This window comes from Notamacropus eugenii, chromosome 1, assembly GCF_028372415.1.
Source record: "Notamacropus eugenii isolate mMacEug1 chromosome 1, mMacEug1.pri_v2, whole genome shotgun sequence".
Taxonomy (NCBI): domain Eukaryota; kingdom Metazoa; phylum Chordata; class Mammalia; order Diprotodontia; family Macropodidae; genus Notamacropus; species Notamacropus eugenii.
Window position 1 is genome coordinate 75,597,369 of NC_092872.1, and position 15,917 is coordinate 75,613,285.

General features: G+C 34.9%; 1 protein-coding gene across 3 annotated transcripts in view; it reads left to right on the forward strand.

Annotated features, from left to right (window-relative positions):
* The window catches only part of NTRK2 (neurotrophic receptor tyrosine kinase 2), a 405,509-nt gene that overhangs the window by 285 nt on the left and 389,307 nt on the right, over positions 1 to 15,917 (forward strand). The window lies entirely within an intron of this gene.

Below are 15,917 nucleotides of genomic sequence, written 5' to 3' on the forward strand. Positions count from 1 at the left end.
GCCAAAATACACCTTCCCTGCATTATCCATCACCCTACCCCCAAACTGTGACCTGACAGGTAACCCTCTATTGGTGAACTGCATCCCAAACCTGCATCTGAAACAACTGATTATTAGATCCATCTATCAATAACTTATCCATTTCTTTAATCAAGGATATATCAGGAGAGCAATGTTTTCCCTTTAAAAGGCTTTTTAAAAAATCTATATCTCTATGCCATGTAATATATATTTTCCTCTTCAAGGACCTGTACATTCATTTCATATACAATAGGTGTCTATGCTTGGATTTGCATTACTTTTTCAGATTGTTCTATTAGCTCTTAATAAGCTAGCATGTGTATTAGGCAAAAAAGAAGTTAGAGCAGTGGAGACCCCTGGAAAAAAAGAATTAACTTTTTGAAATCTGTTGTAGGAGGTTAGTATCCCTTCTTTGAGTTTTGGAGTTAACCAGTTTTCATATTTCATTTCCATAGATCAAATTTTGCCTGGGAGATTGTGCCTAGGGACAATTTTGAAAATGATCTGTAAGAGGAGAAGTTCTATGTATTGAAATGCACTTGCTCAAAAGGGAAAATGTGATAGTTGGAAGCCTAAAAGCCTGGTTTGATTTAATTTAGACTTGACTTCCCAGAGATATAATTTTGAGACCATTTAGATTATAAATCTTAATTGCCCATTGAACAATTTCCTGGGAATAAGTTGGATGATAAAACTGTGTTAGTGCACAGATGAGTGTTGCTATAAGAACAGTAACACTAGAAATTTTCTAGTTTTTCGGATTCTGTTGGGAAGCCAGATTATCTATCCCCGCATCCCATTCCATGTTGTCCTGTCAGAAATCACTGCTAAGCTGTACCTGATCAGTCTCTTCTACTACCCAGTCCTTGATCACCTCTGTTAGACTCCTTCTGGAATCTGTAATAGGATCTTTACCCCTTACCTATTTTTTGATTTTTAGACTAAAATTTTTAGATCTCTTGCAAGTAGGGTTTGGGCAGAGGCCTTCTGGCTGGTAATATATATGAATATTTTATGTGATGGGGAGAAATAGTCTTTGAATATCAGTATGGAGTTCTCCTAAATTATTTTTCCTAGGTTGGCTGCTGCTTATTCACATATTCCAAGGCACCTTTATTCTTAAGCTCCATCATAAAGAAAGAGAATTTTCAGGCCTAATTTAGTTGAAGTATTCTGTTAATGAGGGCCAAATGGGAAAGGTTACTTAATACTATAAGATCTCCATTTCTTTGACAGGTATAGTGGACGAAACATAGCTGGAAAGGAAGGCTAAGTAGGCTAGCTATCCTATTGCAGATGCTGTGGAGTTTCTTGGTGTTAGTATAACATTCAAGGTACATGTGCCTTTACCAAAATAGAGTTAAATGTGACTATTTCCTCCTCAAAAAGAGGACAAAAAGTATATGCAATTTGAAAATATATTTTTTTTTCTTGATTCTGGAGTGTCCAAGGGGAAAAGAAGACATCTTGAAGGATCTTGACCTTTAGTTAATATTTTTCAGCTCTTAATTGAAAAAAAGGAGAGAGACAAGAAAGCTGACCAATATTCTATAAGCTTGATTTTCATTGGTATAGAAGCTCCTGAAATGAGTTAATATCTAAAACTTTCTTTTATCCACAATAGTTTTTTTTAATATTAAAGTCTCTTTTAAACAAAGCTATTATGGCTATTATCATTCCACAGAAGCGTTTTACTGATTGCTTTCTATGATTTATTTCCGTTTGGATTTGTAAAAGCCTTTGAAATGCAGGGAAGTGGGGGGTGGGATAGTAAGGACAGCACAGGAATAAAGACTTAGGGAAGGAATGCTTTCAGTTCTATTGGTCAGGTCTGAGGCCTGGAAGTTTTGAAAATTGAGAGAGTTCAATTCTTTGATCTGCTTCCTGATTTTGTATGACCTTGCCTCGATCAGTTAACCCCTTGCTGCCTTACTTTCTTCATCTGTATAACAGTTAATAAGGCTTCTTTGTAAAGTACAATACGGAATCATTTGAAATATATTAGTCTTTGAAAGTAAAAAAAAAAAAAACACACAAAACAGTCCTGAAGGAGTCTGTCTGACCTTCAAAACTTATACCATGTTACCTGGTTTTTCTTTTCACTGGGCAATTTTTCATTTTTATCTCTTAGTGGATACAAGGTCTCATTATGAATTGAGTGACATTTCACTGAATATGTTATTGAACGTCACTGTAGTAAATGTAAAATCATTTTGGAAAAAAAGTCTCCCTTTTTTTAGCATGGTGCTAAATCTCACATTTGACTTTGTGTTGGTGTTGTGATGACAGAAATACCAGGCAACAAAATGTGAGTAAAACCTCAAAAATAAATAACATTATTTTAAAGAATAACTATTTTAGCATCTACAAATGAGAGCAAATATGTAGCCAATACATCCTAATGTCCCAGAGTTGTTTAACACAAGAAAATGAAGAACATATACATGCATACCTACAGATATGTTCAAGACATAGGATTTTATTTTGGTTCTGATACACAGTATAAAACCAGTTATTTCTTTTCCATTCAATGACTCTCTTTACGAACCTTTTATGGAAACATTTTTCCTATTACCGTATTAACTTTCATACTATTTTCCATTAACACTATGTAAATAAATTATAACACTTTAGGGAATAAAGTTGTTTTTTTTTTAAGAAAGATTAGAATTCATTTGGATTTTTTTCTTTTCTTTTTTTATAACCCAAACATGGACAGTGACCACAGACATATCTCAATTTAACAAATCCCAATGTATGAAAATTTAACATACACAGGAAAAAATCAAGCTCTCTTACTTGATTTATCCAAACATTTTAATTTCAATCTTTTGATTTTTAAATAAAATATTTTGATATATAGGCATATACCCTACTATACTAAATAAGACCTACCTGGACATCTAAATCTGCCTTAAATAGTTTTATTATTATCATGCTAAATCCATTTCTAGAATATCATTGTAGAAATAAAGAAAAGACTTTTGTCTGAACCTTTGGATCACCGGCTTAAGACTTTTTAAAACTAAGAGCCTAAGAGCTTTGAAACAGACAAGTGTTGTCTGACCAAAACTTTAAGACTTGAGCAGAATGGCTCACAAAATAACACAAGCTACTGGTTACCAATTCCAGGATTTCTTTGGAGAGAACTCCTTCCTTGCTAAACTTTGTGGGCTAGTAATGGCAGACATTTTATAGCAGCTTAAGATTTACAGTGTGCTTTATGTATCTTATTTCTTTGGATTTTCGCAACAACCTCATGAGGTAGGATGGCATAGGCATTATTATTCCCATAATGCAGATGAGGAAACTGAGACTTATAAAAGTTATAACTTGGCTATAGTTACTCAGCTAGTTTGTGTTGGAAGCAGGATTCAAAGCTAGGTTTTTCTTGTCTCCAAGTCTATACTCTTTCCACCAAATCAACTGTTCCTTATACTAGATCAGTCTAAAATTTTTTCTTGAGACAAAAAGTCTATGGTCTCTGCTTTCAAAACTTTTATTTGTAGTTTATTCTTGACCTGGTTTGCAGTTCTAAAGTTGTGTCACTAATAAATTGACAAGTTCAACAAATTGTTTTTTAGGAATGTAAAAATAAAAGATGACTTGCAGTAGCGTCTAAGATTTTACTGCTCAATCATGCTTTTCAGATCTGCTACTGAAGAGCCTGGATTGTGTATGAATGACATAACATTTCAAAATCGCAAAGTAAATTTCTAGTGTGGTTGCATAAACCACTCTAGACTTGTTAATAAATAAGGCAAGTCTCATTTCCACCATAACTGATTTAAGATGACTTATAAGCCTGTTGAAAAAATCTTGTTTCATCAAGTAAAGATACTGACAGTATTAAGCAGACTGTATAACAGGTTTTGCATGTTTGCGCGCGTGTGTGTGTGTGTGTGTGTGTGTGTGATTGCATATGGCTGATCTTTGCAATATGGAGACTTTATTACTTTTGTGAAATAATTGCAAAAGACCCCATGACCCTTTCCCTCTTCCCCCATCCTCCCGAATCTCCATCATTGGCTACACAGGAAAATGTTTGAGTTTTTTGCTGAAAGTGATACTTCCTCGTGGGAGTTAGGGCTATAGAGTAATAGAAGGCCCCGTGTTATATGTATATTGTTACAAGCAAGTAATGGAATGTTGAGACAATGTAAGGGACAACTCCCTAGAACTACCAGAATTCAACGTCTGTCATTGTTTCCATCTTGTGACTGTTTCAATATCCAGTTGTAAAACTGTATTCTCGGCTAAAAGTTGCAGTCCTTTTCTACCTAGGAACATTCTGTAGATTCTCTTTGACTACATTTAAGTTAGAGAGGAGCATTAAAACTTAGATGATTTTTGTGGGGGGGGGAGGTTTGGAGGATTTTAATCTCTCACATATCAAGTGCCTCCTACTTTATAGTTTATCTTTCCAGTCAAAGGAGGATGCATTTTTGACCACATTGAATGATTCCAATCACTTTATGAAACTTTCTTTTCTTCTCCATCCTACACTCTCTGCCTCCCATCACTTTCATCCTTTTATAGTGTAGCATCCCCAGGATAGCATCAGGTATTGACTTTATTGTACCTTGGAGCAATGTAGATTCCCAGTCATTCTTACAATTCCAAGGGGTGAGTTCCTGAAGATTAATTATTCATAACTTTTCAGTTGGTGCTTCCCTGGGTTTTTGTAAGAGTCAGAAGTAAAACAATCCCCAAATATCAGGGACTTGAGGACTTAGTAAGATAGATGACTTTTTGAAGCTTTACTTCTCACTATCAATCCTTCATGAGAAGAGGCAAAGACCACACACATTGTGTCTTACACTTGCCACTTATTTACTCATTGGGATGTTGTAAGGCCTGTGAAATATTTTAAGAGTGACAAAGAAATAGGCAGCTAGGTGACTCAGTGGACAGAGTTCTGGGTCTGGAGTCAAGAAGTCCTGAGTTCAAATCCAACCTTTAGATACATACTAAGTGTGTGACCTTGGACAAGTCACTTAACTTCTGTTTTCCTAAATCCACTGGAGAAGGAAATGGCAAACCACTCCAGTATCTTTGCCAAGAAAACCACATGGACAGCACTGGCATGCTATGGTCCACAGGGTCACAAAAATTAGACAAAACAGAACTCTTGAACATCAATAACAATGAAGGAATTTCTGAGAAATAGTTTGAAATCCTTTAGGAGATAAGAGACAGAAGACAGGAGAGTTCTTCACATACATATATACATATGTATACACATATACATATATGTACATATGTGTGTATATATATGTATATGTACATATATATGTATATATATTAGGAACTAGAATACAAGAGGTTGTATACTAGTCTTGAACCTACCACCAAATTCATTTTAATCCTAGGATTATAGATTTGAAGTTGAAAGGAATCTCCAAAGACATCTAATCCAAAGTGAGGATGAGGAAACTGAGGCCCAGAGAGATTAAGTGACTTATAGTCACACAGATAGTTAAGTGGCAGAGGTGGGATTTAAATCCAGATGATCTGGCTCTAAAAATTATTTTACATCTCTGGGCCTCAGAATCTTCATCTGCAAAATGACAGGGTGAGTTTAGATCACTGGCTCCTAATATTTGCTAGTAAGAAAACTGATTTTTTAATGTCAGCATTCCACAGACCTCCACATGGTAGTTTGTGAAAGCTAAATGAAGATCAAAGTGACAATGCTTGGTATCATGTGTATGTATTCCTGCTCTCCCTGCCCTCTGAGCCCCCCGGACTTTGTGGCTCTCATTATAAAAACTGCTGGGTCTCTAAGATCCCTCCCAGTTTTATCATTTTATAATTCTTTGGATTTAAATACTTTAGGGATCCTAAATGTGATTCCTACCATTTTATTGGTTCCTTTTCACAGAGGACAGGGTGACGGCTCACATTTTAAATTTGTATTCTGCTAATATTTTGCCTAAGACTGCTTGGTCCTGTAATAATGAATCCAATGTTGTTGGTTAACATTGTTCACTCCCATACTTATGAACTGAACATCCCACCTCAGCGTGCCATTTGGAAAGTGCAGTGTGTGTCACACATTAAAAATAAGAGAATTTGGATAAGCTTGTGCAATCTCTATAGTGTTCATAGCAAAATAATTCAAAAGGGTATATTCTACTAGGAGATAGTAAACTGTAGTGGAAAAGGGATGGAGCTGCCTCTGTCATGATCTCTGTGACTTCAGTCTGATCATCAACCCCTTAGAGCCTCAGTTTCCTCATCTGTAAAGTAGGAACAATATTTGTCCCATATGCATCATGGGGTAGTTGAGGATTCAATTGGTTAATATATGGGAATGTATTTTTTATATATAAATTACCAATTCCCATGCAAATATAAATGATTGATAAGGCATGTGGCTTGGATTCAAGATCTGGATTCAGATTTTACCTCATAAACTTCCTAATTGTGGGACCCTAGGCAATTCAGTTTATTTTTCATCATTTTCCTCACCAGTATAATGGGAGTAATAATTAGCACCTCCCTCAGGGAGTTACTGTGAGGATCTAATAAGACATCTGTAAAATGCTTTGCAAACCTTAACAGGTAAGCTATTTGTAGCTTTATGGTTTGTTTTTGAAAGAATAGGCACTGTTTTATGGACATTACTATTGTTACATAAAATAAATGACATTCTTTTGGCAAATCAATTTAAACAGAAAGGAAAGAAATAGGTCAAAGGAAAAGTTAAAATAATATGGTAATTGTAAGAACTGATAACTCTGATCTTTCATTTGATAAGTTACACAGAATCATTTCTCTCATACAATCATTTCTATGGCTACTTTGAAATGTTTGAGTGATCAGAGCTATGTCAAGAAACCTTCTGAAAGTTCCACTGGAGTTAAATGGAATGTGAATGATCTCCAATTTTTACTGATGGGCTGAGATGAGTCTCAAAAGAGTAATGTTAAATTTCTGGTTTTCCTAGGAGACAGCCATTGCTACAGCCAGTAGTGATTATGTAATAATGCCTTCATGCTGTGCATTGGAGGAACTCAAAGAACTTGATATTAACTTTCTTGTTAATACCCATGAAAGACAGATGGCTAGAAAAAATATGTATATGTGTGTATATACATATTTGACCTCTTACTGCTTGACTTCTCAGAACTCAAGTAAGATTGATGACTGAGGTTAGCATTGGAATCAAGAGGACAACGTGAGGATTAAAACTTTTTTTATAGCCAGAATTATATTTTACGTGGTCCCTATGACCTGGTCCTGGGACTTAACTAGTAATGGTATGATGATGTTACGCCCTGCATTCATACATGGCTTCTTTTTTATGGAATTCCAGGTGTTTTACCAACATCTTTTCATTTATACTTACCAGAGAAATTTGTAATAGTTAGGGAATACAGATAAATAAAAAAATAATAATAAGATATAATAGAGCAATAGATAATTTTTAATGTACTTATGGGGAGCTAAGAGGTTAAACGTGCCAAAGTCACGTGGATTCTCAAGGGTTTAACTACGAATAGACTCTAAACTTGCTTCCCAACACAATGTTCTCTCCAGTAGAACATTATTTACCAAACTGGGGACACCTTTCTTAGAGGAGTCACTGAGAGAGTTTTCAAGAACTACATAACCATTTGTTGATGATGTTCAACCATGTCCAAATCTTTGTGACCCTATCTGGGGTTTTCTTGGCAAAGATACTGGACTGGTTTGCCATTTCCCTCTCCAGCTCATTTTACAGATGAGGAAACTGAGTCAAAGAGTGTTAAGTGACTTGTCCAGGGTCACACAACTAGTACATGTCTGAGGCCAGATTTGAACTCAGGAAGATGTCTTCCTGACTTTAGGCTCAGCACTCAAAATAACCTCTTAGTGGTGAGCTTTATAAGTTAGTTGAAGTGGCCTTTTCGCTTGGGCCCCGCTCACTCAGGCAGAGTAAAGCTAGTAGAACTCTTGGGCTGTGTATATCCAATAATATTATTGCCCAATAGCTGCCTACACTTTAAGGCCTATTATTTCATTGCTTCGTTATGGATATTCCAGGGACCTGACGTTTTGCCTTCTTCTTTTAGGCACTTTTAGTGGTAATCTTTATAAAATGCACTATGTATTTGCCTGCCTTTTAAACAGAGTAATGATCATTTATTCTTTTCTGGTTAACTTAGTCATCATTATGAAATCAATTATTGTATACCAAAAGATCATGCCAGACTAACATTCCCCTCTCCCTCCTGCCCCATGATAAATAATCAGGGAAATCACACTAAAACTATGAGTTTAGCATACCTAGATTTCAATAAAGTACTTAATAAAGTCTTTCATGGTGTCGTTATGGATAAGATGGAGAAAGGTAGGCTAGATGATGATATAGCAAGGTAGGTTCAGATCTGTTTGAATGATCCTACCGAAAAATTAAGTAGATGTCAACTTGGAAGGAATGAGATAAACTGAAAAGTAAAGAACTAGGAAAATCTTGAAGTGTTATAAGTGATTATTTAAGCATTTAAATGGAAATTCAATTCATCACTTTGATTAAAATGTAAGCATATAAATATTTGCTTGTATTGTTAAAAGTGCTTTTGTTGTCCTTGCTGCTGTTCGTGGAGTGTCCCAAAGATTTGGCCATGACCCTAGGCAATTTCAGATTTTCATAAGTAAGTTGGAGGAAGGTATAGATGGCATGCTCATCAGATCTTCTGATGACACAAAGATAGCAGAGTTAGATAGCATGTTAGATGGTGGGATTGAAAGAAGATCCTGGTTAGAGTGATGGGCCAAATCTAATAAGAAAATTTAGTGGGGATAGATATAAAGACTTCTGCTTTGGTTCAAGGAATAAACTTCACAACAACAGTGATAAATGAGGCTTGGCTGAGCAGCAGTTCTTGCTAAAAAAGATAGATGATAGATGGTTAATAGACAGAGAGGTAGGATAGATAGATAGATAGACAGATAGATAGATGGATAGATAGATAGATAGATAGATAGATAGATAGATAGATAGATAGATAGATAGATAGATAGATAGATAGATAGATAGATATAGATAGCAACAAGTTAGAGCACTGGGTCTGGAGTCAGGCTTCTCTTCCTGCATTCTAAAGTGGCCTCAGACACTTACTAGCTGTGTGGTCCTGATCAAGTCCTTAACTGTTTGCCTCGGTTTCCTCACCTGTAAAATGATCTGGAGAAGGAAATGGCAAACCACTCCAGTACCTTTGCCAAGAAAACCCCCAAAGGGGTCAAAAAGAGTTGGGCATGGCTGATAAATGGCTAAACAACATCACACATACATATATAACTCTGTGTATACTTATGCATGTGTACTTACACATACATATATATTGGTTATGGTGGTTTGTAGCAGTGGGCTATAAAGGCATTGTGTCTTAAATAAGAGAGTTGATAGTTCCATTGTACTCTGCCTTGCTCAGATTACTTTTGGAATATAGTGTTTACTTCTGAGCACCACATTTTAGGAAAGATGGTGATCAGCTAGGCAATGACTAGGTTGGAAAGGATCTTTGAGACCATGTAAAGTCATATGAAGACTGGTTGAAGATAGTGATTAGGAGGTTCAGCTTAGAGATGAGAATACTAGTGGAATGCTATTCTACTTGACTTTAGAGGGTAGAGATAGTCACAGTGAGTGGTAGTTTCAAAGAAACACATTTGGGCCAGATAAAGAAAACTTTCCAACAAATTGAGGTATCCAGAAATGGAATTGGCTGATTGGGAAGTTATCGATTCTTTGCCATTTGAGATTTTCAAGTAGAGACTAGGGAGGTGGAGTGGATTTTTATTGAGACGTAGGTTGGAAAATGTTGAATTCTGAACTTGGAGTCTGGGAGGCTTGAGTTTCATCTTGATTTTGACATTTGCTAAGCTGTTTGACCCTGGGTAAATCATAGATTCACCAATTTATAGCAGGAAGCAAACTTACAGGCAACAAATTAACATGCATTTATTAAGTGCCTACTGTGGGCCAGGCAAATATAAATACTTATATTTGCCCATCATCTCGTCCATCTTAATTTTATACGGAAGGACACTTGAGGTCCTGAGACATGTCACATGCTTTGCAAACCTTCAAATACTATATTAGTGCCAGTTATCATTATTACCATCATCCTAATTTTATATTTGATATAATTCATATAGGAATAGTCTTAGGACAAGTTGTTATATTACTATATAACTATAACTATATAAGTGTTTGTGGACACTTATGTGGATGGACAAAAAAGCCATTTTTTTGGTAATTGATTAAAAGTATTAGGATGTAAACTTAGCTTGATAGGCTTACTGAAAGCATCCTTGGAACCTACTCCAGTAACAGATAGGATGGCAGGGACAATACATACCCCATCTGGTTCTCACGTGGTTTTGATTTCTTCTACTAGGTCTTTATGTTTTGAAAATTTTTCATTCCATGTGACTTGGAGATTATGAGTACCTGCTCAAATGAGATCTATAAAATGTTGTTCTTTATCTTTTATGAATAAGTTTTATAGCCAGGTGACTACAGGCAACAGTTTTGTCTGTTCCACTACAGTTTGCTTATTGAATCCTTAAGGATATTCTGAGATCTCTGTTTGTTGTAAAGGGATTTATCATCTGTTAATTTATGACCGATACTGAGCTTCTGATTCATGTTAACTTTTTTTGGTACTCTGTGAGGTTCCTTCTGTCTATTAATTTCTGTGTGATTCTATTGTGTTTAGTGATGGTCTAAGGACCTATTCAAATACTTAGGCTAGAGATTCTTAATGTAGGGGTCCATGACCTTGTTTTAAAACATATTTTGATAACTATTTCAGAAAATGATTTACTTTGCAATCCTATGTATTTTTCTTTATGCATTAAAAAATATTATTTTGAATTGATAGATTTTGCCAGACTTCAAAAGTCTTCTGTAATACCGAAAAAAAAGTTACATCATATTTCCTGAATTTCTCCTTCCTGTCCAAGTGAATGATACTATATGCCAATGACTTTTTTTAAAAACTGGCAATTGGAGTTAAGTGACATGCCCAAGGTCACACAGCTAATAAGTGTCTGAGACTAGATTTGAACTAAGATACTTCAGACTCCAAGGCCACTGTACCACCTAGCTATCCTGCTAATGACTTATTGTTTCTGATTATACCCCATTGACTTTCAGTGAAATTCTCTCTGTCATGCTTCCCTATTCCCTGATTCTTGGATTTTCTCACATGAATCTAATTTCTTGATATACAATGACATGTTGCCCACGTCACCCCACCCCATCTCACTTCTTTTGCCTATTTCGTTTTGAAAAATTTTTTTTAAATAAAGCATACTCTCCTAGAATCATATTCTGGTGAGGGATATAAGCCAATCAAAATTCAGAGATACTTAGGAAATCATGTTTGCCTTATCATGTTAGACTTTTTAGCTTATCTTGCATGTTACATATATATGCATATATATATGTATATGAGTGTGTGTACACACATTTATTTATCTATTTTTGTGTTGGTATATAAGGCCGTGGGTTTGAGACCTAGCACTTTTTATAGATTTTCTTTTGTAAACTTTTGTGTTTTCTCTAATGATATTATTCATACTTTGTAGCTAATCTCTATGGCTGATGACTGTTCAGTGGTGTGTAAATTGAGTGGTATATAGTAAAATGATCAAATTTATTGAATTACACTATAAAACCTATACTTTTTAAATCTTAAAATCTTTAAATTGCAATATATGCTTTTTTAAAATTTTATTTTTTTTAATGTTCTACAATCACTACCATAAAACTTAGATTTTAACCCCCCCACACCTACCCCTCTCCTCCCCCCTCCCTCCCCAAGACAGCATACAATTCTATATAGGATCTACATATGCTTTCCTATTGAATACGTTTTCACTATAGTCATGATATGTAGACGAACTAAAATAAATGGAAGAAATCATATAAGAAATCAAAACATAATACACAAACACACACACACACAAACATGATCATTCTGCGAATGAATTCCACTCTGAGTGTGGAAGGCATTTTGCCTTAGAAAACCATTGGGAATTTTTTTTTTTTTTGAGTTCTTGCATTATTATGGAGTTCCAAGTCTACCAGAAAAAACTCCCGCACACTTTGGTGGTTGCTGTGCGCAAAGTTCTCCTGGTTCTGCTCCTTTCACTCAGCATCAGATCCTATAAGTCCTTCCAGGCCTCCCTGAAGTCTTCTTGTTTATCATTTCTTATGGCACAATAGTACTCCGTTACATTCATATACCATAATTTAATCAGCCATTCCCCAATTGATGGGTATCCCCTTGACTTCCAGTTTTTGGCAACTACAAAGAGTGCTGCTATAAATATTTTTGTACATGTGGGACCTTTCCCATTTTTATGATCTCTTGGGGATACAGTCCTAGTAGTGATATTGCTGGGTCAAAGGGTATGCACATTTTTGTAGCGCTTTGGGCATAGTTCCAAATTACTCTCCAGAATGGTTGAATGAGCTCACAGCTCCACCAACAATGAGTTAGTGTTCCAACTCTCTCACATCCTCTCCAACATTTAGCATTTTCTTGTTCTGTCATGTTTGCCAATTTTATAGGTGTGATGTGGTACCTCAGAGTTGTTTTGATTTGCATCTCTCTAATCAAAAGTGATTTAGAGCATTTTTTCATATGATTATACATATCTATAATTTCTTCCTCTGAAAATTGCCTGTTCATATCCTTTGACTATTTATCAATTGGGGAATGACTTGTATAGTTATACATTTGAGTCAGTTCTCTATATATTCTAGAAGTGAGGCCTTTATCCCCAAGATTAGCTGTAAAAATTCTTTCCCAAATTACTACATCCCTCCAAATTTTGGTTGCATTGGGTTTGGTTGTGCAAAAGCTTTTCAGTTTAATGTAATCAAAATTATCCATCTTACATTTCATAATGCTTTCTATCTCTTCTTTAGTAAAAAATTCTTCCCTTCTCCATAAATCTGATAAATACACTATTCCTTGCTCCTCCAGTTTATCCATGGTATCAATCTTTATACCTAGAACATATACCCATTTGGACTTTATTCTTGTGTACGGTATCAGGCATGGTTCTATAATATATGCTTTTTTGTGGCAATTACTTGTCTTGACTTAGCATCAGGTTCATAAGATTTTGACACATTCTTCCATTCTTCATTGTGAAACCATGCTTTTATAACATTGAATATTAACCATACCTCTTACAAACAGCCTAGCCCATGGTTATAGTCCATAGATTTTCAAGGATTTTAATCTGATGAGTTCCCATGTCACTGAAGAAGGTTTATCTTCATCTCTTGGTTAAACTTCTTAACCTTTTGTAACATTGCTATGATATCTTGTGTTATTTCATCTTCATTTTGGAATTTCTATAATTCTGGAACAATTTTGCTTCCCGGTATGTCAATATGTTTATCAGAATTCCTCACTTCCTCAATGAGGAAAAGACTTCTCCCCAATTAGTAAGAAGGCAAAACAAAAGTGAAAGTAAAAAAAAATCCTAAAACATTTAAAGGGAGGATTAGTAATAGTAAGTATTTCTATAGCTCTTACTGTGTGCCAGGCATTGTACTATAACTTTATAATTATTATGTCATTTGCCCCTCCCAACAGCCCTGGGAGCTATTATTGCCCCCAGTCTATAGAGGAAGAAACAAGAGGTTAGGTGATTTGCCAGCATCACACAGTTAATAAGTGTCTGAAGTTTTTCTGACTCCAGTTCTGGTACTCTATCCACTGCACCACCTAGCTGCCTCATAAAGATGCTCAGATCTTGCAGGCTAAGGTAGACTTCTGACCACAGTTTTGTTATATAGATTCTTGATTGAAAAACTTCATAACTAAAAAGTACTTTCCCAAAACTTTAGTGCTTGCTTTTCTGTTGTCTTGCTCTTGATGAGAATTTTTCTCCTCGCTCTTAACAGTGATTGGTTGCTTTTCTTTTTTACTAGTCTTTTCATTTTTCTCATTTCAAGAAGTCTACATCATACTGAAGAGGAGTCATTGATCGATCACTCCTCCAGTTGCTCAGTCTCTCTGAAGGTTTTTGGTTGTTTCCTGAGAATTAATTAAGCAACATTTTGTTAATTCTTGGTGTTATTTTTTTTCTAACCATACTTTTATTTATGCTTCAGTGTGACTGATCTTATTTCTTCATCGGCTTGAATAATCCTTGAAACACTAAGCCTAACTACACAAAAGTGTGCTATCTCTACTAGTCATTGAAGTGTACTCTTTATGGGCTAAAATTTTGTCCTTACAGTAATGTTCTTAAAAACTACCAAATTCATAATACAACAAAAGAGAGCACTGTAATATGTATGCATGTATGGTACAGAATTCATTATTCATCTGAAAGAGAATTAATTGAAGGGAGGGAACCAGTTCCATTTCATTTTACTTGGTTAAGATCAGATTTCAGTCATCCTGTTGTCAGAAGAAGTACACACACACACATATGATAATTGCTGTCACCATATAAAACTACATCAAAATCATTGCTTGTTTCAGGTATTTTACACACTATATTAAATAAAAAGTTACATCTCTTCTCTTTCCTTTTCAGTTTCTTATAACTAAAGCCAATGACTTTTCTCCTTTTCCTTAATATTTTGAACTGTCTACACTATTTGACACATTAGTCTGCACCTTCCTTTCTGATACTCTTTCTTTTTTATCTTATTTTATTTTTCTTATCTTTTTTTTAGATTCTTTGAGAAATGTGCTTTTAAGGTTTTTGTCTTGTCTTCTTCCTTTTAGACTTTTATTTATATCTTTCATTTTTACATCACCCCCATTTCCAAGTCACCAAGCCATCCCTTTTGAACCAATATTTTTTGAAAAGAGAAAATAAAAATCAGTTCTATAAAACTACTTAAGATACCAACCAACTCTGTTAGCACAGGCAATATTGTGCATTTCTTCAAAGAAGCAAGGGAGGTGCATTTCCTTAACTCTTGTATAGGACCAAATTTGGTCATCATAAGTCTATGGCATTAAGCTTTGGTATTTTTAGTCATTGTGTATGCTGTTTTCCTGTTTTTCTTGGTCCTGCTTAACACTCTGCATCAGTTCATATATCTTCTGATCCTTTTCTGAATTCTTCATTGCTTCTTATGGAATAGTAGTGTTCCATCGTCTTCATGTACTTAATTTTTAAAAGTCATTTTCCAGTCGATGGACAATTTCAAAGTACCCATATATTAAATGCTTCTTTTGAGAGAAGCAAAACCTTGAGTTAGATGTTGATAGAGCAGAGAATAAATGCTTTCTTCCTTCTTAGCTTTGTCATGATATGTATAAATTTAATGAAGGAAAAATGCACTTTGGCTTATTCTGTACCTAATGGGAAAGTAAAAAAAAAACCCCAAAAAGTCAAAGTTAAGTTGACTTTTTTCTGAATTAACTACTCCTCTTTGACTATATATACATAGATATACATATATTCCATATGTATGTATATATATATATGTATATACATGGAAGACTTGGTTGTGACAGGAGATTTCTAGCTTAAGTTGAATTATTTCTTGAATAAAAATGAACACCAAATGGAGAATGATTATTTTCCAAATGTGTTAAATAATAGAAAGAACCCTGGATTCACAGTCATGAAAACTGAGTTTGAATATTAATTCTGCCCTTGTTTGCCATGTAACTTTGGGGTTTTCATTTAAAAAAAACTTACAAATTTATTTCTCTTTGGATGTAAATTTTCTAATGTATATTATGCATTTCCTCATCTTCTTAAGAAAGGTATATTATGCACAATTTAGCCTCCTCTTGGAGACTCAGATTCTTCAAGACCAAGGGCATAAATGGTCCTGGATATATCAATTTCTAAACTTCTTTAGGCTGAGGGATAAAAAATATTGATACTAATAATTTTTCATTGTG